This window comes from Ursus maritimus, unplaced genomic scaffold (assembly GCF_017311325.1).
Source record: "Ursus maritimus isolate PB19 unplaced genomic scaffold, ASM1731132v1 scaffold_30, whole genome shotgun sequence".
NCBI lineage: Eukaryota > Metazoa > Chordata > Mammalia > Carnivora > Ursidae > Ursus > Ursus maritimus.
The window spans coordinates 25,498,998-25,525,684 of NW_024425564.1; the positions used below are offsets into that span (position 1 = coordinate 25,498,998).

The following is a 26,687-nucleotide window of genomic DNA, read 5'->3' on the forward strand; positions in this document are numbered from 1 at the left end:
TGGAGAGGACTTGCTTACAAGGGAGAGAGAGAAGCAGGATGAGCTGAGAAAGCAGTTTGCCCATGATGCGGTTGCCCAAGGGGCTTTGGCTGACCCCTCAGGGAGACAGAAAGCTGGGATAGCCTTTCAGAGCTGTGCCTTGCATGGACCACTCTTTAGACATGGCCATCCCCCAGGAGGGAGGGGCGTGACCTCAGGCAAGGCTGCCCCATGGGCCATCTGTGAGCCGGCATGAGGCAACACCTCCCCCCGCCCCCATGCTGGGGGAATGAGCACCTCAGACCTAAAGGGGAGCTGGAGCAGCCTACCAGGGCATCCACACCAGGAGCTTTTCCAGAAGAGAAGAGATCCGAGCTGAGTTTTAGAGCACACAAATACCCACACGGAAAGAACAGTGTTCTGGGCAGAGAGAAGAGCAATGTGTCAAGGCAAGGAACCTTCAGAAAGCATCGCACATTTGGAAAACCATCAGGAATTCAGCAGACTCATAAGGCATGTTGGAAGGCAGGACCTAAGGAGAGGAGACGGGAAAAATGAGCCAGGAAAGCGGGCAGCCAGCTCATAAAGAAGCCCATTTGCTGTGCTAAAGAGTCTGGATTTTATCTTAGAAATAAGGGAAAAGCCAGAGAAGGATTTTCAATATTGTTTATAGGGTTTTTTTTTTCTTCCTGATTTACTATGAGTTTGGGAAATGGATTAAGTACAAAGGGAAAAATAAAATAATCTCATAATCCCACCACCCAGAGATAACCATAATTAACATTTTGATGGTTTTCCTTTTGGTATTTTTCTATTTATAGATATATGTATTGGGGCAGGGAGAAAAGGGCTTTGAAAAAAATCAGACAGATTATACCACAGGTACAGTTTTTATCTTGTCTTAGGATTTATATCATAAGTAGCTTCATGTCATTAAATGTTTTTCAAACACATGATTTAAATAATCACATAGAAGTCTATTAATTGGATTTAACTAACGCTTTCCTTATTATCGGACGGGAAGATTTCTTTCTGGATCTTGGTCTATAACTTTTATTACATCCTGAAGATAAATTCCCAATAAGGGAATCGTTGGGTTAAAAGATAAAAACATTTGAAGACTGAAAAAGTTTAAGTGACACTGGATGCACAGAAACGTATTTTATTTTCTGCTAACTCGTCGCTTGGTCTTGAATGAAGAGCAGGGGGAAGAGAGCCAAGCGACGAAAGTGTGCTTCGGTTACCCGAAGGCTGATTGCGGGGTTCTGACACGGACCCACAGGATCACAGGAACGCTCTGACACTATCAAGATTGCAAAGAGCATGTGAGGCAATGCCTAAATGTCCCCTCTAAAGCTGAGTCCGTCCTGACCCTCAACCACTCCGAGTATTCAAATTTCGTTTTTTCCTTCCTGTTGGAAAAGATCCAAACATCCAAAGCCTAGCATCGGATGACTTCTAAGGTTCCTTTTCCCGCTGAAATTCTCCGATGGTATCTCTGCAAATGTTCCTCCCGAGCAAACTACTTTATTAGCTCTGCTTTCCACATACTGCTTCTCCCCGAAGGCAGACAGAAGGAAGAAACTTTGAGCCTTCCATTGACACAGAAATTGTCCCAAATGCTCTCAAATTTATCTTTATTTGTGCTGCTGCCTATAAATTACTTTCTCATGGGATATGGTTTGAATTACAGGAACCACCCATTCCTTTCCATAATTGGTTGCCAGCCCTTCCCCAGGGTCCCAGAATACTTCTTTTTGATGTCCGTACCCTCATTTTAATCCAACTGTATGTTCTGCCAGTGGTCTCTGGAGTCAACGTCAGACATAATTCTCAAGCAACAGGAAGTGAGTTAATGTGACCAGTTCCGTTTGTTAGGTCAACCAGCTCTCTGCACAGCCTTCCTGACATGTGTTTGTAATCACGTGGCGTTATCTCTACGGCAGCTTGAGTTGTATTCCATCTGAAGTGGCCGTCGGGGGAGGGATCGCTCATCGAGCCTGCTTCTGGTTTTGTTGTTGTTGTTCTAATCCGGCATCTCAAGAGGCAGAATGGTCTAACGAAAAGACAAACAAACTCAGATCAGGAAGTCTAGATTCTTGGCATAGTTCTGCCACCAACAATTTAGGTGACAGAGAGGAATTTACCTCCCATTGACCCGTCTCTCACAGTGGTCACAAGGAAAAGCCAAAGCAGTAGTCATCAAAACAGAAGACAATGTACACAGCTGCACAGATCCAAGTGGTAATTTATTGCAGCAATCTTGTGTATATGAACAGAGCAAGTAGTAATATCGTCCATAAAACAAATGCAGTCATTCAAAAAATGTTTATTAAGCCGGCCGGGGACAACAGCAGGTATTTGGAGAACAATGAAAAACAGAATACAGTCGGGATTTTCCAAGGTTGGTTGGAAAAGAGACACAGGAGTGAATCCTTGCAGCAGCAATAAGCACTTTCTTGGGCACACAGATAACGTGACGTGGGAATGCAGAGGAGGAAGCAACACACGCCGCCTAGGAAAGTGAGAAAAAAATCAACAGGGGACACTTGAGCAGTCTTGAAAGATGGCAAAGATAATGTCCAGGCAGGTAAGGCAGGAATGAAATCATCACTTACAGAAATCTCCAAGAGGGAAAAGAACACCAAATGTTCAGGGAACCATAAACCCACCTATGTGGGGGTGCAATGTGTGCGTCAAGAGGTGGAAACCTGGAGTCCTGTTCCCCTGCTGTGGAATGTTGCTTTGTCCTCTGAGCAAGGAAGAGTCGGTGACATGCCTACAGCACGGCTGTATCAGTCATGGTCCAGGCAAGAAACACTGAAATCAGTCATTGAAGAAGAGTTCACAACAAGATTACGTTCAAAGGTGTGGACACGGGGTAGGGAAACCACAAGGGGTCCTGGTGGCATTCTTAGGCCTGGATGGGTGAGGGGAGAAACAGTTATTGAGACTTGGAAGAGAGCCATGTGAGAATCCATCTGTTGGGACCAGTGAGCCTCAGCTCAGGGGGGCATTGTGCAATGACCTCCTGGGAAGGAGTTACGGAGAGAAAGGACCCCTCTCATTGCTCCCACCTCTCCCACCTCCTCTCACCTTGCCCCCATTGGCCAAACCCTACCAGAAGCCAGAGGGCAAAGGAGCTTTGGAGGAAGAAGGCAGGGTAAACAAGGATGGCTCTACAGAGACAAACACAATCGATTAGCACCAGGCGAGTATGCCAGATTGGCATTTCAGGCAGCTCATCAGGCAGCAGTATGGAGAAAGGAAGCTGGAGAGAATGAGGCGAAGTAAAACATAATCCAGATGAGAAATGATGGGGATTTGATAAGGCAGTGGTGGCATTAAGGAAGGGGTACAGTAGACTCAGAGAACATTGAGAAGATACAATCTAAAGAACTTGATTGTCACTAGCTGGCATCTCTCAGAAGCTCTTTCTCACACATGGACCGCTCCTTGGGCAATAAATAAAATAAGAAATAAGAGGATTCTGAGGGATACAGCCTCGCATTTCTGATATCTGAGACTCACCTTTCTGAAACAGTTCATGTTGGTGATGATACCAATCCTTGGATTTGGAAGCCAAGAACTTATGACAGGCAGTTCCACCCTTGTCAAGTATCTCCATACCCTCCATCTGAGAAAAAAATGAGACCATTGTAGTGGGCTGAGTGGTGGCCTCCCAAAAAATGTGTTCATATTCCAGAACTTGTGAATGTAACCTTATTTGGGGAAATGGTCTTTGCAGGTGTAATTCTGTTAAAGATTTTGAGATGAGCTCACCCTGGATTGTCTGGAGGGCCCTAATCCAAGGACAAGTGTCCTTATGAGAGACAGAAAAGGAGAACACATGGAGACATAGGGAGAAGAAGGCCATGTGAAGACAGAGGCAGACATTGAGTTCAACAGCCACAAGCCAAGGAACACATGAAGTTACTAGAAGCTAGAAGAGGAGCTGGAAAAGGTGAGGAAGGATTTCTAGGCATCTCCCCTAAGGCCTCCAGACACCTTGGTTTCAGACTTCCAGCCTCCAGAACCATGAGATAATAAATTTCTGTTGTTTAAGCCAGTTTGTGGTGATTGGTCCTGGCAGCCCTAGCAAACCAACACAGCAAAGAACACATACTCTGACGCCGTAAGGTCTGGGCTATACACCAGAGGAGGCCAAACTTCAACTCCCTTTGTTTTCCTGTGAGGCACCTGTCTGGTGAGCTGAGGTGGTGCCTAGTTGGAAAAGCATGTGTTTAAGATTGACTCAAGCCAGCTAACAGAGTTTTAAATTTTTCTATTCACACCCTGAGGTGTGACGTTTGTGGCGTGATCAGGCAAAACCACGTCCCCTGCAGAAAACTTCCAAAGTTCCCTGACACTCATGAGCACCTGTGCCCCAAGCAATCTTGCCACACCTTGAACGAACCTTGGTTCTCCTCCCCATTCAGCCCGATGCGTGTCCTTAGTGTCAGCGGCCTCCTTCATACTCAAATGTTTGCCCCGGAAGAAAAATACAAGACACTTGCTGACTTGATGTCACACATTCTAGGTGCTGCAGTTGAAATGAAACCTAAATTAAAGACAGGTCATCATAGACGTCTTGAAACATGCCTCTAAGTGATACCAGATAGATTTATATCAACTTTCACTTTGCCAACTAAGCTTCATCCCTTTATGGGAAAGAACTTCCAAGACAACCTGGCATGTAGGGGCACAGTGAGTTGCTTAGGTGCCTATGCAAATGATGATATCACTGAATAAACCAGAGAAACCAGTGGTAAGAGCACGTTTGTTGAGGTGGGACAAAGAGATGACAGGTACCATTTTTAACATGTTGAATGCAAGGTACCTGAGGCCTACCAGGGCTAGATGTCTGCTAAGCAGTTTGAAATATGTCTGAAGCTTAAGAGTGAAGTTTGAGAGGACGGTTCAGATAATTATGTTTTCCCCAGTAAAAGCAGAAATTGTCTTATCTTTTTGATGTATCTCTTTTTATTATCTTATTTTATTTTATTCTTTTAGATTTTATTTATTTATTTGAGAGAAAGCACGGGGGGTGGGGGAGGGAGTGGCAGAGGGAGAGGGAGAAGCAGACTCCCTGCTGAGAGCAGAGCCCCCGACACAGGGCTCAATGCAGGAACCCTGTGGTCATGACCTGAGAGGAAGGCAGACGCGTAACCGACTGAGCCACCCAGGCAATCCTTGATGTGTCTCTTTTTAAATACCATTACCTCATTAACTAAACCCAATACAGAACACAATTTCACTTCTATATAACTTGGAGTTTGCTCCTTTTTACCGAAAGCGAGATTTCCATTAGAGCACAACTTACGCCCATGCAGCCAACAAATCCCGTTCCTACATCAGAGCGTATCTTTCTTAGTCTCAACCTATGAGGGGAGCTCCATCCTCCTTATTAGAGCTGAAGGTTGGTCACGTGACCCCCACTCTGGCCAACGAGATGGAAGGGCTAAAGGGTCCTGGGAAAGCAAGTGTGTAGCTTTTCTGCCAGAAGTAGCAGCAGCCAGTTCTTTCCCACTAATCCCTTCTCCGGACAGAGTGCGCTAAGGCTACTGGCGGTCGTCCTGTGCCCATGAGGACAGCCACCTAAGGGTCTGCTCATCACCGCACGCACAGAGAGGGAGAGAATGCGGGTTCTCACGAGCATCACGGAGCCACTGGCTGGAGCTCTTCTGAGTCGCTCTATGTCCTATCACTTCAATCACTTTCACAGTTTCCATTAACTGCCAGTGCAATCACCCGAGCCCCTACCGGTGTCTTCTGACGCTTTGTCCCTAAACCACATCACCCCAGACCTCCCCTGGTGAGACTCCTGTCACTCGTCCATTGTCATTTCTCAGTGACAGATGAGAAAACATGGATTAAAGCCCCTAGCATGGTGCTTAACACACACTAGGCTCTGGGTAAACTTAGTGCCCATTGCTTTGTCTTACTTCTCAGCTTTGAGCACTCTCTCTCTCCCAGGTCCCCACCATTGTCTTTGAAATGTTCTGTGTGATAAAGGCCAGGTCCCAGCAGGCCTCTGGATGGTTGGCTGCTTTGAAGCCTCACTGTAGGAGGATGTAACTGGAAACTCCATGTCCCAGAAACACCAGCAAATGAGCGACCTTCCTTATTAGAAGGTCTCCATGACTAGTCACCATGGCTAGTCATAGCTACTCTTACTTTTCACAGGATTCAAATACGGAGGCAGAGCATGAACACCAACACCATTATACACCCAGTGAAATTTGGTTTTCGATCATTCAGAGCCAAGATGTTTCACATCTGAGTCATCATTGCCAGTATCAGCCCTCACGTTGCAGATGTGCAGAAAGACTGATTAATACAGAATTCTGATTACTTCATGTTCACAGTATTACTAAAGGAGAGCCCAAGAACTCTGATCAGCAACTTCTTTAGAAAAAGAGACCACTGGAGTTCCCCTCCCCTTTACCCTTAACATCCTTGTTCTCGGATTTGGCCCATGAGCGGTTGCAGTCAATCCTCATTTAGAGCCACGTCTCAAACTTTCATGAGCTGCAACACTGCCCTGCAAGGGACTCCTCTATAACACATCCAGAGAAATCTTCCAATGGTGGTTTTGGTTGTTTTATTTTCCCTTTTGCTTATTTGGGTTAAAAGTCATTCAAATTTCTTGCGACTCTTACAGTAATCTCATGAGACACTTGGAGACACCTTGAGATACTGTAAAAACGAACGCCGAAAGCGCCAGCTTGAGAACATCAGCCTGGGTGGAAAGCGCCTTCTCCATCTTGCCACTGACTCACTTTGGTGACTCAGAGCTTGTCACACAAATGCAGAGATCCACAGCGCCTATCTTAGCTCACCTTCCTCTGCCTACCTGGAGGGAAGCTGGGGATTCATTATATAAAGGGTACAAAGTGCTTTCAGTTCTTCTGGGTAGTTTGTATGAATAGAAAGCATTATCACTTCCCAGGTGTTAAGGAACATTCACATTTAGGGGAGCGAAGGGTGGGGAGAAAGAGGGATGGGGGTGGGATCTTACTTTCATAAATGTCTTAACCAAAACTGAATGTCCCCGACAAAGCCAAAACCTAAAACTTCATAAAATGGAGAAGATTCTCATTATTGTTGTAAGTATCAAAATTTTAAATTTCCTGCGAACTTTAAGGAAGGAATAAAGAAAAGAAAGGAAAAAAAGGAAGAGAAGAGAAAAAAGAAAAGGAAATCTTGATGCGCCAGTCCAAACTTCTATTTCACATATATTAAATCCCTTTTTACCCTGAAAGACTGTCAAGTGTCCAGTAACATTTTAATATTTACACCTTCATTCCTCTGCCATTTAATCACCTCAACTTGGACATTATGCAAATACGTGAAATCTTCAAACATAAAATGAAGCCAAGTTACTCACCAAAGGGAAACCCTATGTCAACCTTCATTACCGCATGCCAAAAATGTCAGGCAAACCCACTCATTTACTAGAACCAAGATAAAACCACCCACCCATGCTCAGGAGTTCCCTCTCAAACACATGCAGAGCTAACAAAATACTGAACCTTCAACTCATTTGGAAAATAAGCCTACGAATTTTTTCCTTTAGCAAATGCCACTGGGTGACCCCACCTTCAAGTCAAACAGCTGAAACTCAGCTTGCCCTGTTTCCCTTGAGTACTGAGTTCTAAAGGCCACTAGTTTCAATATATTTTGCCAGAAATAACTTGGCTTTCCTGAACAGGCACCAAAGCCCTTGTAACAATATAGTCATTTTAAATTAATATCCTAACTTAAAATAACTAAACCTGATTGTCGTTTGTGATCAAAATTTATATTGGAACACCTCTGTAGAGGTTAAATCCAGTGCCTTCACCTCAGACAGGGCGTTCATTTACTGACAACCAAGAATTGGAACAGAAGGTGTAAGTCCAGATGCCAACAACCCAATCCTGTTTCTGAAAAGAAAACAATGTACCTACATTGTCCATCGCTCGGGGTTGACCATGCGCCTCCATTAGTCAATAGAACCAATGGGTAAGTCTTTCTCTTTCAAAAGGTTTTCTTTTCCTGCAAACATCTGCTAAAAGGAGCAACCTGGAAGAAAAATATGAAAAAGAGAGAAAATACTATATCATAGCCCAAAACTAGACGTGACCAAAATGTCCTTCAATAGATAAATGTACATCTATGTCATGGAATACTACTCAGGAATAAAAAGGAATCAACTATTAATACACACAACGACTGGGGTGGACTTTAGGGGCTTATGCTGAATGAGAAAAAAGCCAGTCTCAGTAGGTCATACACTATTCAAGATCATTTAGATAACATTCTAAATGGCAAAATCACAGAATGGGGGAACAGACTAGTGGTTGTCATGGGGTTGGGGATGGTGGGTGAGTGTGATTATAAGCGTGTAGCATGAAGGCGGGCTCTGTGGTCAAAGAAGAGTTCTACATGCTGATGGTTACATGAATCTATACATGTGATAGGATGGCATAGAACTCTTCACACGCATTGTACCAATGTCGGTTTCTTGGTTCTGATGCCGTACTCTGATTATGTAAGATATGACCTTGGGGAGACTGGGCAAAGGGTGCAGGGGACCAGTCAGGGCTCTCCTTGCTCTCATTGCAACTTTTGACACATCTGTAATGATTCAAAATTTTAAAAAATAAAGAAAGAGGGAAAAAAAGAATGTGCAAGGGAGTAAAGAAAGAAGGAAAAAGAAACAACTTGGAGTGAATAGTGACAACTCCGGAGATGAAAGGTGACAGGGAAGATTTGGAGGAAGGGACAGACAGCAAGAGTAAACAGTAGAGGTTAGGGTCAGGCAGGCTGACAACAGAAACTATCTGGATTGTAGGTTGTAAATGAACTCAGTGGACAGAGAAGGGGAAAAGATCACTGAACTTTTACCCCCGAGTGACAAAGATAGAAATGAGGGAGGAAGAGCACGTGGCAGGATCTATAGGAAGGTCTGGTGGGGAGGGAGTAGGATGCACGGGGTGGGGATGGATGTAGCGGCTGATATTCCTTAGGATGTGACATACGTCAAATGAGAGAAAGAATGACAAGGGAAAAAGTCTGACCTAGAAAGAAATATTGGAAAGGAAGACGTACCATAGAAACCAGTACATTGAAAAAGAAGGGGCGACATTCTTGGGCTTGAGTAGAATCACCAATCAAATAATGATGAGGTGGTCAGAGAATATCACAGGTAGGTGAGTCAGAAGAAGAAGGATGACAGAAACCAGGTCTTTGAGGGAGACAGATGATGAGCAGCAAATGCAATGACCTCTGAGAAGGTGTTCCTTACACGGGTCTAAAACCCAATGACATATCCCGAACTTTCCAGATTTATTTAACAAATATCTTTGGGAGCCTGGAGCATAGCAAGTATAGAGCAAACGTGATTTTCACATCAGAAAATACGACCTTAATGAGTGCCGTTCATGTACAAGTAACACAAAACTGCAGGAGGGTGAATCACCACAGGGGAGGAAAGAGCTCACAACTCGTGAGCAAACATCGTGGAGTCCCCTAGGGCGCTATGCAGGCGACTCTTCAGTGTCTCCAAGAGCATAAGCAACCAGTAATATTAAAATCTGAAAATTCCTACAGATCTAAGAATCTGATTCCAGATCTTAGAATCTGAGATTTAGTGTGGTCATAAAGGAATTCTTATCACACAAGGAAAGCCACAGCTCATGATCCCTCCGAGAGACACCGGGGAATGGTTGACCACTCCCCAGGGTTGGAGAAATGACAAAACAAATCATCGGTTTCTCTCTCAGCTACTGGGGAAAATAGCAACTCAGAATTCTTTCAAAGAATCAGGGTCATCCTCTAAAAGTGATGGGACAGGAATCCATTTATCTCCATGGCCACCAAGTCCAACCTCTGGCTTTGGAGAAGAAGACAGCAAGTAACCTAAAAATTAAAACCCAAAGCATATGGTAAACATTGCCAGATACCGTTTCCTGATAAATTATGTCCACCACAGAGATAATCTTCATTTTTCTTAGCAGTTTGCATGAATCCCTTGTAAGAAAGCAAAGATGTACATTTTAAGGGGGAATGCTCTGATAAGACCTAATCTAAACCGGAGTGCCCAGGGCCTGTGGGTGACTGCTGCCAAGGACTGAGAGAGGTGAGAAACACAGCTAAAGTTTTCTGCAAAAGAATCATGAGTGGTGGGGGAGAGGGAGAACTCACTAACAAGTGGACTTTGAGAAACTATAGAAAGGCCAACAGTTAAGAATAAAATTGAGAAGAGACATCTCAACAAATCGAGAAGTGAAGTTTGAGCACTGTGAGATGTAAATGCCCTCTACAGTTTTCCTTATAAAATCTTCAGTACAGCTGATCTTGACAAGTGCTGAGAAAAGTACAGAATTGTCAAATCACTCCATTTTACACCCCCAAACAAATATAACACTGTATGGTAACTACACTGGTATTAAAATCTTAGAATTAAAATAAAAGGACGCCTAGTTGACTCAATCAATGGAGCATGTGACTCTTGATCTCAGGGGTCATGAGTTCGAGCCCCATGTTGGGTGTAGAGGTGACTTAAAAATAAAATCTTTTAAAAAAATTAAAGATAAAAAAAATAGAATAGATTAAAATCTTCAGTACAATCTGCTTTGTGGAGTGAACTTTCATTGAGGGAAACACATAGAAGTGCAGAGCCCCGCTTCAAGGTCAGCACAAGGGCAAAAGCACAGGTCTCGGTTAGCTTTTTATTAACTATTCATTATTTAATATAAGTTAAGAACCTAAGGACACAAAGCCCAAGGGAAGGAAAGAGAGGAGGCGAGATTGTAGATTGGATCCTTTCTTCTTTTACTAAATTTTTTAAATTCTTGAGTCACTTACTCTTTCTTGGTTTCCAAGCAGGCTCTGTGGGAGAAGTGTGATCACCTAGGGTTTATAATGTGAGTCTGGTCTCATTCATTCCCTCCAAACCTTCAAGCGGCTTTAAGGATCACAAAAATCCTTTTCAGCTCTGATATCCTTTTCCCTCCCCCGAGATCTCAAAAGCCTTCCCATCCTCCCCAGAAACAAATCTTGATGTCTTTGAAAAGATCACACATACTTGCATTGTTCTTTTGCTGCTGCTTCCTATGGGTTGTCATTGGATTAGAGTTCTTCTTTTTGTAAAATATGATGGTTAACTATTTTACCAAATAACCAGATAATCTCTTTACCAGTGCCTTTTTTTTTTCCAAAAGGGTTGGCCATCCAAGAAAGTTAAAAGATGGAAGGGAGTCTATGTCTCTATCCCTTTGCAAATAAATCATATCACAGAGGCAGACTTGATTATGCTGAATCCAGACTGTGAGTTTCTTTTTGTACCAAACGATAAAATAAAGAACAAGGCACACACGTGAAGGCAAGAGATTATCGGTGTGGTTTCATCAACAAGCACATCTGTGAAACTGAAGAGGCGGTTTGCAGAGTAGCTTTGCAGCAGGGAGACAGCGGCCTCGGCAGTGGATCAGGACAAGTCTTGGAGCAAGAAAGACCTGTTCTCCAGTCCTGGCACTGCCCTTGCTGCTGGATACTCGATCAAGTTTCTTTGCGGCTTGGAAAGTCATTAAAAATAAGAATGAAGTTTGCCTTGCAGAAACAGAGACAAAAATACGAGGCACATCGTTCCTTATCCCCAACTGCACAAATATTAATTGATCAAGAAAAAAAATGAATGACACACGACCCTCCAGCTCATCTTTTTCTTTCAGTCACTTTTTTTACTGCTGTCCTCTCTCTGCCCCAATTCTGACTCTTGCTTTTCCCATTCTTCCCTCCCCTGGTGTATAATTATTCATCCAGTTCTCTGAAGAAACAGAGCAATCATAATTTGCTCCAATAATCACGAGTAGATCAAGGCACCCTCAGCCACCTGATGCTGGATGATGGGACAAGAAGGGATGGCTGTCAGGTGTTACCCAGCGTGCATACTTAGGCCTGGGCAGCCCACCAGAGCAGATCATTTTTCCCACTTCTCAGAGGGGCCGTATTCTCCTCGTCCTCCCACCAACACTTCCAAAACAGTCTTAGTAAAATATCTTCCATCATGCTCTCCCTATTCAAAAATTTGTCACTCGTCCAATCCACAAATACCTGCTGATTGTCTCCCCCAGGTTCTCCGCGATTGTCAATCAAGATGATGTTTGTTTTACCTCAGCAATAAAAGACTAATGCAGGTGCTGTTCCCACAGGCCTCCTTGTGTGTCAGAGAATGTTCTTCTCTAGCCTCTCTGGCCTTCCCCCGAGCAGTGACGCAGAAGCCCTGCTTGCAAGGAGCCACCACGAAAGGTTAGAGATAAAGAAAACTGCTAGAAACATTTTTTTAAATACTCTTTTGCTTTTTTACAGTTCTTGAGCCAAACTTTTTGCACTAGCACCAAAGTCTCTCTCTGGCCTGTGGCCATTCCTCTCTGTTCTATTTTCTCGCCAGATCTGACACTGTTTTGCATCTCCCACAGCTGTGAGCACAGCACTTTGCAAATACTTCAGCTCGATGTAGACATACTGTCTTGATTTGATTTCTCCTAGGAGCTCAGTAGCTTGATTGGCTTGGTTCTTAAGCCTTTGACTCACCTGATGGGTGGGGTTGCCAGATTTGGAAAACAAAACAAAAGAGGATGCTCAGCTCAATTTGAATTTCAGAGAAATGATGAAAATTTGTATATGTTCGAGGCAATATTTGGAGCAGATTTACACTAAAAAAAATTATCACTTATCTGAAATTCAAATATAACTTGGGCATCGTGTGATTTATCTGGAAACCCTACTGGTGTGTCACCCAAAACCGAGCAAGGGAAAATTCCATATATTCAGTTGGTGACGCTTGGACAACAGAGATGACTTCTGTGCAGCGAAACTCTGATCATCCCCGACTACAGCAACGACAGAAGGAGAAGGGAGGATATCCCAACGCTGGCAACTTAGCCTCTGTGAATAATCTGTCTGGCAAAGGAGGGCTTTGTTGCATTCTGAGACAAAGTGGCCAATGGCATTTCAAGTGATCATGCAAGGTGGCGAGGCAGGGAGGTGTGGAGGCAGAACGTATGGCAAAAGAGTGGCATACAGGAAACACTGCCCTTCTAAGAAGCTGGATTCCTCCGCGAGGCTCCCCTCTGGCCCTGCCTCGGAAACATGTCCTAAATCAAGGGCGAGTGGAGGCACGGAGTGTAGTCGAGTGGTAAATCATCACCGCCCGCCAAGCCACCCCACTCCCCAGAGTCACAGCCTTGGGTATTTTCAGACAATGAAAAAATAAACACCCATGCCCAGAAGTCAGGGGCATCTCCAGAGATGCTCCCATCGCCAAGAGAGTTGGCAGCCTATTTTCTACCTAGGGAATAAGGGTCCTTTTTCCTTTGTAATGTGATTTCTTGGCTGGAGTGGAACCATGAGGCACCCTGAGATGCTCTGTAGAAATGCAAGATGATATTGTATTGTATTAATATCACTTAATGGTAGCTGTCAATGATAGTGATGGAATAAATATGGAAAAGGAAATTACTGTAATTGATTGACAGTCTGGAATCTTCGATATTCGACCTAATGAGAGAAACCTATGAGCAGCCGCTTCCAATGCAGGCTATTAATGCAAATCGTATGCACCACACTGGCATGCTGAATTATGCAATGCCGTGTGAATGTCTAATCCATTTCACCAGGCTTGTCTTTATCCAGAAAAAAAATATTTCACTGACATGCTGATTAGTATATTAGGAGAGTTTAAGAAGTTTGGTGCTAAAGAAGGTGCCATCATGGTGTTATTAATTTAGTTCTGAACAAGACAAACAGCTCTGTGCAGCCATCAAAATCACTACATAAGTCTACAAGATAACTTTGTCAAGACTGATGGGAATTTACAGAAAAGTCTTGTGATATGTGGAAGGAATTAGCAAATAGATAAGGAGCACATCATTTTTCTAGAAAACCACTGTCAAGGACTCAGTACCCATGCAGAACCAGACACCTGCCAAGACATCTACAATGTCTGCATGATCGCTTGCTCAGACGTTCAGAAATTTGGGGAAACTTAGAATAGAACCAGATGTGGGAGGTCAAGGGAACAACAGGTACAAATAAGGTTTAGAGCCTCCTCTGGGGATTCTATGGAGATTTAAGTACTGCCCAGGCATGATCAACAACAACAAAACACTCCCTGTGGGAATATACTTTATGTGGGAAGAAGTCTGTGGGAATAGAAAAGTAAGTTGCCAATTACCCGTTACTTACACATTCCAAGAACTCCCAGCTTTGAGAATTCCGTAGCCCTAAGCTCTTTACCCTGCACCTATCAACTCTTAAAACTTGGACCAATAGAGGAAGTGCCTAGACCCCTAACTGTCTCCCAGAGCCCCCTACGAGTTAACTGTGACCTGGCAGGTACCCCAAATTTTAAAGCACGGGAATGGAAGAAAGAGAAAATGCCGTGCATTGCAATTTTCTACTAGTGGTCTCGAGATACTCTTAGGTCAGTACATACATGAACTTTTTACCTAATTGCACAAAATGTTTTTGAATACATTTTAGGTACTGGGGACTATGCTGCATAGCCCCGATGTACAAACACGGCTCTTGCCCACGTGGTGCTTACAGTGGAGCAGAGAATGCACACAGGCGGTGGTCATTACCAGCGGGTAGAAAGAGTGCCACAAAGGAGGAAACAAGTGTATGAGACGGGGGTGGGGTGGGGGGGCGGACTCAGTCTGGGGGGTGGTGGTGGGGTGCTGGAGAAGGTGTTATTGAGGAAGGGGTGCTTAAGCCAAGACTCCTCCAATGTTTTTATTTTTTTAACTTCAACGACCGTGTCCTGATACAACATGTGTTGGAGAAAATATGTTTGACAAACTTACGATCTGGTTGTCGTTCTATATATACAGATGCCCATTTTTCCTTTTCGAGGAAACCAATTTAAATTGAAACGTCAGCCAGCTGATTTAAAGACAATATTGAGCAAATGAGAGTGCAATTGGTACTCAAATATTCCACGAATTGTGAATTTGGGACATGACTGACTGAAGCCTGGGAAGTGTGTGTGAGGGAAAGGTGATGAGAAAGGTGAGGGGCCGCCTGGGAGGGAAGGGTCTCGGGCAAGAGTTGAAATAACAAAATGAAGGAACAGGAAAGCAAGACAGAAAGTTCCTTCAATGTGGCTTTCCCATATTTTGTTGCATTCTTTCACCAATCACCAGTCCCCTGTGGTGTAATGTATTCCGTCAAATTTTCTGTAGAATAATTGAGGCCCTTCCAAGGTTAAGTAAAACACTAGAGGTCACCCAGCAAATTAGCAACAAGGGTAGAGTTACAACGCGGACCATCTCTCGCCCCGTTGAGAACAGTGTCTCTCGCCTCCAAAGTTCTGAGTGTGCAGCAAGATGGAAAAGGAAACTTTATATAAAGCAAACTAAGTAAAACAAAGGACTTCGAAGGGGAAAATAAAGGCTGCAAATGGCTTAAAAACGTAACAGTGTTTTTATGATTGGATGTCCTTCGAAATGACTCAATTTCAAGGTCTTCGTAGAAGCTCGTGGAATATTGTATATCTTTTCAAGGAAGATGTAAGCCTCTAAAGAGCAAGGAGGGCCACACTGGGAAAGTCAAAGTCCCATACAGTCCAGTTCTGGCTCTCACAGAGACATGAGAGGGCATTCCATGGAAGGTGGGCTTGTCCTTCTCAATGTCAACTTGATAGTTGGGTTTTCCCCACGTGGGTCCCCATTATCCTAATGACCTATGAAAAGGCAACATGTCAAGCATCACCCATGAGCCCCTCTGAAACCTTAGAGGAGCTAGCGCTATTTTCCAGGCTCCACAATTCTGGGGATAATGAACTCCACAAGTGTATTTCTTCCTATGTGAAGAAGAAGAAGAAGAAAGAGCCATGGCTCCTCCAGGAACCTGTGCGCTCTTGTTTCATGGTCCAAGAACAGTCTGGAAAGTGCCGCTGCTGTTAAATTCTCTGCCCTACCAGGGCCTTCTCACCTCTCCCACCACGCTTCACCAACTCCCAACCACTTCCCTGCCCTATCTCTTCCCTGTGTTCCTTCCTCTCTTCCAGATCCCCGGGCTTTCTCGGATTTCCAGATTCAGCCAACACTGAAATGTGAGCACCTTCGACGTGCCAGGTTCGGCTCTAGATCCTGGCCATACAAATGCAGTCCTTGCTCTCATGAAGTTTATATTCCAGTGAGAGGAGACAAAAAATAATCTCATAGGTTTTTTAAAGATTTTTATTTTATTTATTTGAGAGAGAGAGAGCACAAGCAGGGGGAGTGGCAGGCAGGGGGAGAAGGAGAAGGAGACTCCCTGCTGAGCAAGGACCCTGATGCGGGGCTTGATCCCAAGACCCTGAGATCATGACCTGAGCTGAAGACAGACACTTAAACAACTGAGCCACCCAACTGCCCCTTATAGGTTTTTTTAAAAAATCAAATGGTGATAAGGATATCTATGGAGGAATATTTTTTAAAGACTGATGTGAAACTGAGTGAACAGGCGGAGAGTTTGCAATCTGGAAAGCCTGTCTAAGAAGATCACATCTAAGTGGAGATGTAAGCCGCATGAAGAGCAGTAGGGAGCCTTCCAGGCAGACAGAACAGCTCATGCAAAGGCTCCAGGCTAGTGGGGAAGGGGAAGGTTTATGGAATTGAATGAAGGCCAGTCTGGGGCAGTAATTCTCAGTGGGGCCACGAGTGGCCAGATTGTGGGGGTTTCTTCCATGCATTTAGGGATTTCTGGTATCCCTGGCCTCTCCTCCCAATAAATGCCAATAAAGCACCTGGTTCTAACTACCAAAAATCTGCCCCTCCCCCCACCTGCTTTAGTGTTGCCCCAGTTGAGAAGCGTTAAACAACAGTTGGTCAGCAGTGACAATGTTCAAGGGGCTTTTAATCAGGCATATTGGTTTCCTGTTTAAAGAACAGAAATTTATTCCTTCATGCTTCTAGAGGCTACGAATCCAAAATCAAGGTGTCCACGGGGTTGGTTCCTTCTTAGGGCCTTTCTCCTGCTTCTGGTGGCCTTAGGCAGTCTTTGGCTTGTTGATGACATTCTCCCTATGTTCTCATATTGTCTTCCCTCCATGCGTACCTGTCTCTTACCCACACTCCCCTTTTTATGAGGACACCGGTCGTGTTGGCTGCGGCCCGCCCTACTGGCCTCATCTTGATCATCTGCAAAGATGCTGTTTCCAAATAAGTTCGTATTCACAGCTATCCCTGGGACACAGTTCAACCCATAACACAGGTTAAGAAATTTGAATTTTATTTTGTTTTATGAAATCCTTTAGAGGATTTTAAGCAACTGCATGATAGGATCTGATTTCTGCTTTCAGAAGTTTATATATACAAGAGTAGAAGCAGGGACACCAGTTAGCACAGAAATCGAGGTAAGAGAGAAGGCTGGCGTGGGAGGTGTCCTGATACCTGTCACCAGGTATATACAGCATTTGGCCAGGTGACCTCTCAAAGAACTACACCAGGAAATGGGCTAACACTCCCCTGGAGAACTTCTGCTCAGTGAGCGAAAGAGATCTGGAGACAGTCCACCAAAAGAGGTAAATTGGAGCCTGAAGACCATCAGCCTTCAGATCGAGACCAGAAAATGACTTGGACAGTTTTCTGAGTGCAGAGGGTAGAACTGGGTCATCTCTGGTGCCCTCGCACCTGCAGGGGTGGACGGTGCGGACCATTTCCACGTGGTTAAGTCAACACAAGATACTGCCACCTTCAGTGGGTCAGGCCATGAGAGGTCAATGGGGCCCTCCCTCCCCATAGCTCCATTCCTCCCTCCTGTCTGTGATGGTGCTCTCCAGGACCGCACACGGCCACTTTCTTTTCAGAGCTGTACGGATTCACATCCCTTCCAATAAATTAATATTTCCATCTCCGTGAACAAAAACAAGTTAACGCACCAACAGTGTGGGCTACCTTCCAGGGTTTGCCTGCTGACAGATTAAAAAGTGTGTCAACATGGCTTTATATTAACAAATATTGCAAAGCAGAAGCCTCTGTTTGGTTTGTTTTGCTTTGTTTTCCTGGTTTCAAGGTAATGTCTGGGGATCCACGCCGGTGCCCACACAAAGGTAGACCGTGTTATGCCAGCCTGGCCGGGACCTTGATGTGTCCAAGCGTCGGTGAACTGCAGCGGTCAGTCTCTCACTCCTGCCAAATGAATCAGCCCGGAGAGCGACAGCAAGGTGAGTGGGTGGACAATGTCTTTATCATGCGATTTGGGTGCCTAAATGCATTTTTAAGTGACTGAATTCTAATTTTCATATCAAAGGAAGAGGAAGATGGTGATGGAAGGGCTGAGGATTGGGAGAACCATTGGACAACTTTTCAAGAAAAGTTTAAGAAATAAAAAAGAAGAAGAAGGGGGGGAGGCATCTTTGAATTCTTTAAAGCAGGCATTAACTCTGGACTTTCTTTCACCTTTCATCCCCAGCGGCTGCCAATTTACAAACAGTGCTTAAGGGTTGACCTTGACCCAAGGTCACTGAACTGGCCAGGGGCCAGGGCTACTCTAGAGCAATGGTCAGCCCACCACAGCCCTCAGATCAATTCTGGCCCACCACCTGCTTTTATACATCCCATGAGCTAAGAATGGTCCTCATAGCTTTTAATGTTTTGGGAAAAAATCTAAAGAATCAGATTTTTGTAACACATGAACACATTTCATGACCCACGAAAACTAAAATTATGTGAAATTCAAGTCTCATTGTCTGTAAAGTTTTATTGAAACACAGCCACGTTCGTTCATTTACATATTAATTATGACTGTTTCTGTGATACCAGCAACGTTAAGTAATGTCAGAGACCACATGGCCTGCAAAGTCTAAAATGTTGACTATCTGCCCCTTTTACAAAAAAAGTTTGCCACCTCCTGCTGGAGAGGATTAAGGAAGAAGCATAGTGGATCTTGTTCCGTGGTCTCAGATCACTCTCTTAAACCTCTATGGATTACTGTTCTATTCATTTGAGAATCTATATGGAGCTCCTGTTCTGCTCCAGGTGCCACGCTAGTCCTGGCGGTACAACTGTGACCGGTAACAGACAGTCCTGCTCTCAGAGCTCAGAGTCCAGTAGCAGAGCAGGTGTTAAGCGGAGTCACGCAAATGCAGCGTGCTAAGCACGATAACCGGGTCAAGCGCTCTATACAGGAGATACAAGGAGCAATAAACACACAAAAGAGGTGAATTGACCTCCTGTTCCACGATATCAAGTAAGATATGCCCAGGTTAGATTAATGATTGATTGGGGGTTTATAGGAAATGGCGAAGTTGACAGGAAGGAGAAAAGAAAGGTCACCTATTTCAATTTCTTACATGCACCCTTCTGTCTTTCTTCTCCCCTTTACTGGACCTCTTCCTGGGACGGAGTGGCAGAAGGACAGAATATGAGGTGAGCGAGGAACAAGGTAAGGGTGAGCAGTTTGGTTGGGGCCGGGCCATGCAGAGACCCTGGGGCCCTGTGGAGGATTTTGTCTTTAAGAGCAGTGGGAAGGGGCGCCTGTGTGGCTCAGCCGGTTAAGCGTCTGCCTTTGGCTCAGGTCATGATTCCAGCATCTTGGGATTGAGCCCCACATTGAGCTCCCTGCTCCTGCTCAGTGGGGAGTTGGCTTCTCTCTCTCCCTCTGCCCCTCCCCTGGCTCATGCTCTCTCTCTCTCAAAAAAAATAAATAATCTTAAAAAAAAAAAAGCAGTGGGAAGTTGTACAAGTTGTACACGGGCGTTCTCAGCAGCAGTGTCCCCTTAGCAAAACTCTGGAAGCGACCAAAGACTCACCCACTGGAGAAGAGATAAATGATGGCCTATTCGCAAAGCAGAATATTACAAAGTAGTTAAAACCAGTCTACCACGGCTACCTACAACAGTATGGAGGCGTTTCAGCCACCTATTATTTTTTTTTAAAGATTTTATTTATTTATTTGACAGAGAGAGAGAGAGCCAGCGAGAGAGGGAACACAAGCAGGGGGCGTGGGAGAGGAAGAAGCAGGCAGCCAGCAGAGGAGCCCAATGCGGGGCTCAATCCCAGAACTCCAGAATCACGCCCTGAGCCAAAGGCAGACGCGTAACAACTGAGCCACCCAGGCGTCCCTCAGCCACCTATTATTAAAGGAAAAATGCAAGTCTCAGAAGAGAACACAGAGGATGATAAACTTCCCATAATGTTTAAGGTATCTAAAATTTAACAGGACGCTTTTTAGGAATACATTTATAAAATAAAACTGTATTTAAATAAATCGGAGAATAATTAAATACAAGGCTCGGAATAGCGCATTGGCAACGTTGCGGGATGGGGCTCCACGCATAAGGAGACAAACGTTCTTGTTAACGTTCCTGTTCTTGTGGGCAATGAAGCCATAGGTTTTTATAATATTAAAAAATTTTTAATTGCAACGAGAAGCCATTAAAGCAATTTAATAACAGAAGGTGATGCAGTCTGATTTGCAATTCAAACAATCTCTCTGGCTGAGCTGAGGAGACTGATTTGGAACAGGGTAAGAGTGGAAAAAGGCCCACCAGCCAGGGGTGAGGGTAAGCGAAGCAGCAGGTGGACATGGTGGCAGAGACCAGGGACATGGCTGCGGAGACGGACAGCGGCATCCCTTTGCTCAAGCTGACTTGACGTCCGTTTTTACACTTAAGGCATCAGTATTCAACCAACAGCAACTCGACACTTCACTAAATATAGACGGCAGAAAAGGCAGTAGGGCAAGAACCTAAATCAGGACAGCACCTTTTGCCAACAGATTTCCAAGCCTACCCATTGGAAAAACGAGTTTTCAGAAGAATAAACATAGCCTACATCTGAATGAGGATTCAGAGATCATTAGAAACATTATCAGCAAGGCCAGCGAGCTTAGGAGACCTCATAGAAAACCTTGTTATCTCCTGGAAAAATTAATAAGAGAAACACAATAAAGCTACCCTCAAACAGTGTCGCCCACCCTTCCTTATAAGTTTTCTCCCCTCACTTGTACTGTACCAGCCTCCTACGCCCACAAAGGTACTTGAAATTCTCCGAAGTACTAGTTCCGGGAAACTAATACCCCAACTGGCATGTTTAGCTGCTCCTGTGTAAAGGTAACTTGACTACAAGGATCGAGGTTAAAGTCCAGCCAAGGCAGGTGATGAGTTTGTTACCTAGACTCAAGGGAATGCTTCGCACAATGAATGGGGGCTGCCATCTTTGTTAGACCACTGTTGGACCTTCCAAAGGCAATGAGTCGCAGGCTTCCTCTCTCTCTCCTATGTTCCTCACTGTGACCAGCACAGTGAAGGAAGGGACCCTTACTGACTAAGGGATCTGGCACCAACCTGTGAATCTGACAATACCAGGCCTAGGAAGACCCTCCGTAAGTGTTGGTCACCCATCCCTAAGAAGCCATCTCAAAACACACCTGCTTCCCTGAGGTGATCTCCGCATCATTATCAAATGGTCCAAAATCACTTCAACTCCTATCCCAACTGGTTTCATTTTCTCAACAGGCTCAGAACCCAGAACAGAAACAGAAGCCAGTGAGAACTATTTTTGGAAGTGATGGCCTCCCGTGTTTATACCCCAGTGTGTTCCCTGCAGTCACCTGTTGAGTTGAGGACAGGTCTTATCCTCTGGAGTGCTGAGTGGCTTCTTTTGGTTTTCCCTTCTGCTTGGTTTTTTTGGATCTGATTCTGTCTTGGTGATTACACTTGTAAGTCAAACAACTTAAAGGAAAAACGAAAGAAAGATAACAAGCCAACCATCCTTTCCTCCATTATACTCCATCCCCTTCTTCCCCCTCTCCAAGAAATAACAATGACATCATTGACAAAACAGTTTGCACACTGTCAAGCTTTAAAGCCTTACAAGTGAGTTTTCTGACTCTGGGGACTCTAAGATAAGAATCTGCCCCTCACATGAGATGAATAATAGTAATGGTAATCTTTTCAAACCGCAGGAACAACAAAGGATGTGAAAGCCCAACAGAAGACCAGATTTTCAGAAATGCGGAAGGTGGTGCGTTCAGACCGCCTCCCACAAGCGTGCTCCGGGGATGCAGGGGATGGAGGTGTCACTCAAGAGCTTCCTGAGCACACGCTGACATGCCTGGTAGAAATGGGAATTATGCACCCTGGAAACCCTGGTGACATTACAGTTAACTCGTTTACATTGAAAGTGGAACAGATCTGCCCCAAGTAACAGATAAACGTATTGACACGGATTGTAAATCGCAGCACTGCAGAGCTGGAAGTGGTCCAGAGATCATCTCACCAAACTCGCTCGTGTTACAGAAAAGGAAACTGAGGCCCAGAAATCCCAAGTGACCGGCGCAGCTGCACCTGGGGGCAGAGCTGGGGCTCCAGTGTTGCCTTCTTGGCTCCTAGTACAGTCCGCTTTCCTTACAAGCTCCCATATGCCTCTGAACTTGAATGGAATGATTCTGTTATCTTACAACAGACAGAAAGCAGTGAGGGAAACAAGATGGGGAAAAAAAAGAAATTGAAACAGAGAGAGAATGGAAGAGATAGAGAGTGACAGACATTACAGGAGGGACTCTCTGTCTGCCCCTATCTGTCTTTATCTTTCTCCGTATCTGTCTGATCCCATTCTCTTCTGTAACCTGTCTCTATCCTGTCTCCCACACGCTGGCTCCTGAAAGAGCACAGCATTATTTAATTTATCCTAAGTACTTCTGAAGAAGGCTTGCAAGTGAGCGAAATGCTGGTGGCCTGGGAGCAGTCAGAAGGAATTTTCCAGAACTTTTGCACCGTGGGCTTGGGGTGGGCACCCTCCCCCCTTCACTGCCAATGAGGAAGTGAGATCCCATCAGGTGGTAGGTCTCCAACTGTGGCTCACGGGCATCAACTGAAACTAGTAAAAATGCAGAATCTTGGGGGCGCCTGGGCAGCTCAGTTGGTTAAGTGTCTGACTCTTGATTTTGGCTCAGAGTCCCGGGATCAAGCCCTGCATCAGGCTCCACACTCAGTGGGGAGTCTGCTTGAGACTCTCTCTCTCTGCCCCTCCCCCTGCTCGCACGCTCTCTCTCTCTCTCAAATAAATAAATCTTTTTTTAAAAAATGAGTAATCTTGGACCCTACACCTAAAGAATCCGAGTCTGCATTTTAACAAGTTGTCCTAATGACTGATCAATTCACATGCACATTAAAGTGTGAGAAGCGACAATGTCTAAAACATTGGAAATTCTTCTTCCCAAGTGTGCCTCCCTCCCTCACAAACTTTCTTTCAGGCCCAGGGAGGAAGATACCGTCAGCGAGTTTAAAGACTGAGGTAAGAGTTGCAGTTTTTTACATGCTAAAACCGATCCTGGGATAAGCCTGGGGAACACACACATTCACTTTAAATAGTTAATTCCAAAGCAGTTAAGGTTTGGTCTTTTCAGGCTGGTTGTCATCTGTGACAAATTCACAAGAATTCCTATAACAGGTTGGGTTTTGCAAAGTCCACAGGGATGCAGATTTCCAATACTTCCAGCCTCTCCTAAATCAGAAAAGTATAAACAGCAGGAAGGATTTAAGTATTTTGAACTTGCCAAATTCCATAGGAAAGCAAATCTCCTCCCATGCCTTGCTGGAAAGGGGAGACTGGAACGGGGGACAAAGCTAAAAGATCTGAATGATTCCACTGCTTAGATTCCTGGGTGGCTCAGTCTGCAGAGTGTCCGCTTCGGCTCAGGTCATGATCTCAGGGTCCTGGGATCCAGCCCTGTGTTGGGCTCCCTGCTTCTCCCTCTCCCTCTGCCCCTCTCCCCATTCATACACACACACTCTCTCTCTCTCAAATAAATAAATAAATAAATAAATAAATAAAATCTTTAAAAAACGAAAAAGAAACGCAAACCTTGCTGCCAAGGTTTCTAATGAGCACCCTCATGGCAAGATCACAATAAAAAATTAGCAGGAGAAAATTTTCAGGTGTCAGTTCCAATTGCAGACTAACAGGCATAGAATAAGATGCTTCTACTGTAAAAGCATTTCCAACTTCCAAGCTGGTGAGGGAATATTGACTTATATCCTTATTCCTCCCAAGAGTGATGTCATCCCATGTGTCACGTTGACACTGACAAGGATTTCTTGTTAAATAATCCCTTTGCCAACATCGGGGAATAGCCTTGCCCTTTGATCTAAACAGATAGGATCTCGAGAGTTACCCTGCTTACACATCTCCAGTTAGGCGGCTCGAAATAAGATTTCCGAAGGAAGAAGGGGCAGAAGAAAAGTACACACAAAAGTAGAATGAGTGAGCTCAGAAAAAAGAGAGAGAACAAATTCTAGAATGTGCATCCTATGAATAGACACGGCCAATGTGCAGTGTGTGTAAAGCACGCTACGCCATTCACAGATTTTATTTAATCTGCAGATTTTGCCAATCATGTTCATATTTATAGCCGTATGCAACTCTCCGTAACTCAAAATCTAAAACAAAGGCCAAAACTCTACCCCGGAGAATCTGAATTCTGTCGCTTCTCCTTCTTTCTACACACACGCACGCACGCGCGTGCGCACACACGCCACCGCCCTGAAACTCTCCTGTGCCCACACGACGTTAACATCGTGACACACCTCTGCCCGCACAATAATCTCAGCCCCCAAGACTGAAAGCAAGCCTCACCCCCACAGTGGATTCCCCCTTGTCACCCAGAGAGATGTTTTGCTGGGCTTCACGATTGGAAATGCTCGGGGGAGAAAACGAAAGCTTCCAGATGTAAAGCCAAACTCCAAAGTGACCGCTTGACTCGCTGCCACGCACCCATCGGATGAGGCGCACGCGCACGCTCACGCTCGCCTATGTTTCCTATGCCTTCAAAACATCCTTTTCTCGATTTCTATTGGACTTTGAAACCGGAGTTTCAAGACTGAGAGTCTGACGATGTTCCACCTGCTCCGTGTTGGAGCTGGCTCCGGGCAACACAAGTAAATTCCAGGTCAGTTGCTGCTGTAAATATCAGCAAACCTGAGCTGAGTCTTCTTTTCATCACGTCCGAGGGGAGTGCAGGCAGGACCCAGTCCTAAAGATGTGGGATGTTTTGTCTCTTTGGAAGTTTGGGGAACACAGAGTGGGAAAATACTTTAAAATAAGGCATCAGCCCTGTGAAATGGAAGGCAAGGCAGGGAAGGGAGCGTTTGGCTCACCGCCATTGTGCAAATGTGTTTTCAAAACCAATTACAATGCAGCGATCAGGCAGTCTATCTGCTCCCGGACCAGACTGCTTACACCAGCAAGCTGGGTGCGGCTTTCCTGGGCGCGCCTCATCCGTGGGAATGAGGGGACAGTTGTCTGTAGAAGACTCTTGATGGAAGAAAGGATTTCTTTTAAAAAGGACATCTTTTATTTTCCCATCGGTTTCTTCTCATAGTACAGTGTGGGGTCAAATCAGGTCTACAACATTCTGCAGGATAATTTGGCACTTTCCTTCTATAAGCTTGAATATGGAGACAGAAAAGGGCTCACTGTTACTACCTTTTTCACCATGGAGAAGGACAGGGCTGAAGGGAACACCACCACCCCCACCTGCCTCTCTGTAAGAACCCATTATAGACAGACGGGGTGAAAGACTTTTGAAGGGGAAGAAAGGACACCCCCAAAGAAAAGAGTGTTAATTAAATTTGTTCTCAAAAACTGCAAATCCTTATATCTGCTTAAAGCGAATGAGGCATTAATGCTTCGAAGACCATTGTGTCTGGTGCACAGAACTCCCTGGATGGAGCATACGGCTACTGTGTCTTTTGAAATGGTGCGATTTGGCTCTTCAAGTTCAGGCTACTGGGACACGGTATGAGGTTACCGTGGCCCCTCGGTCACAAACAACTTGCAACTTTTATGAGTTCAAGAAAAAAGGAGGAAAAAACAAAACCAAAGAGGCTTTTTTTTTTTTTTCCGGCTGCTAAAAAAAAATGAACTGTCCCTGCTCCTGGCCTTTCTCCACAGCTCACGTTAGCCAGCCTCAGAGGGGTGAGCTCCCTGAATGGACAGGTAATCAAGCAGGTGGTGTGCTGGCCGGCATGGAGCTCAAGCCACCAAAGGAGCCATGCAAACTCCATCACTACCGTCTCATGCTCCCTGTCGGACCCCCAGCTGCTCATCTCCCCTCCCTCCTCCTTTGCAAAACTCCAGGGTCCCAGAAGCAACACCAGCCACAAGCCCAGTCCAATTTTTTGTTTCCAAATATAGTATTGAAGAGAAGTGGAAAATGAAATCATTTACAACAAATTGCCCTCGGGAGGGAGTAACTAATTCTATGCCATGCTTTGTACCACCAGGTAAAGGGGTAGGGAAATGGATGTAAAAGAGAAGTAGGGATTTGCTTAAATAGATAGAGGTAAGCTTTCCAGATGGTGTCAAGGCAAACACCTTGACAGAAATTTAAAAGTTCAATGTTGACAATTGAAATGATACGAGAATCTTAAATCCATCTGACATTCGATCCTAGTTAGACGTAACATCTAATTATTAAGTTAATATAATTAAAAAGCTTCATTGAAAAAAGGTGTAAGCGTAAGTGTGACTTGTAGGGGGCGGTGGGGAAATGGCGGCCAACTAAAGGCCAGGGCATTTTTGGAGACTAATAGAGCTTTTGAGCTGGGTTTCTTAGAAAGTCCTTCTACCTCCCTCTCCATTCAGTTCATGTGAGCGTCACCCTCCCCAAGGGGTGCTGACCCCACCAGGAAGGGGGTTCCAGAAGGTTTGGGGTTTCCTGAAGCTGGA

General features: G+C 44.8%; 1 long non-coding RNA gene across 3 annotated transcripts in view; it reads right to left on the reverse strand.

Moving 5' to 3' along the window:
• Positions 1 to 1,139: 1,139 nt before the first annotated feature.
• LOC103664893 overlaps positions 1,140 to 26,687 on the reverse strand; it is a 125,229-nt gene continuing 99,681 nt past the window's right edge. The window contains exons 4-8 of one of the 3 annotated variants that reach the window (XR_005838810.1): positions 7,932 to 8,046; positions 4,397 to 4,540; positions 3,511 to 3,616; positions 2,652 to 2,799; positions 1,140 to 2,035 (exon numbers count right to left, since the gene is read on the reverse strand). This is a non-coding gene — a long non-coding RNA (uncharacterized LOC103664893). Of the gene's footprint in view, positions 2,036 to 2,651; positions 2,900 to 3,510; positions 3,617 to 4,396; positions 4,541 to 7,931; positions 8,047 to 26,687 lie in introns of all 3 variants that reach the window. The other 2 variants (XR_005838811.1, XR_569152.2) reach the window with 2 other exon arrangements.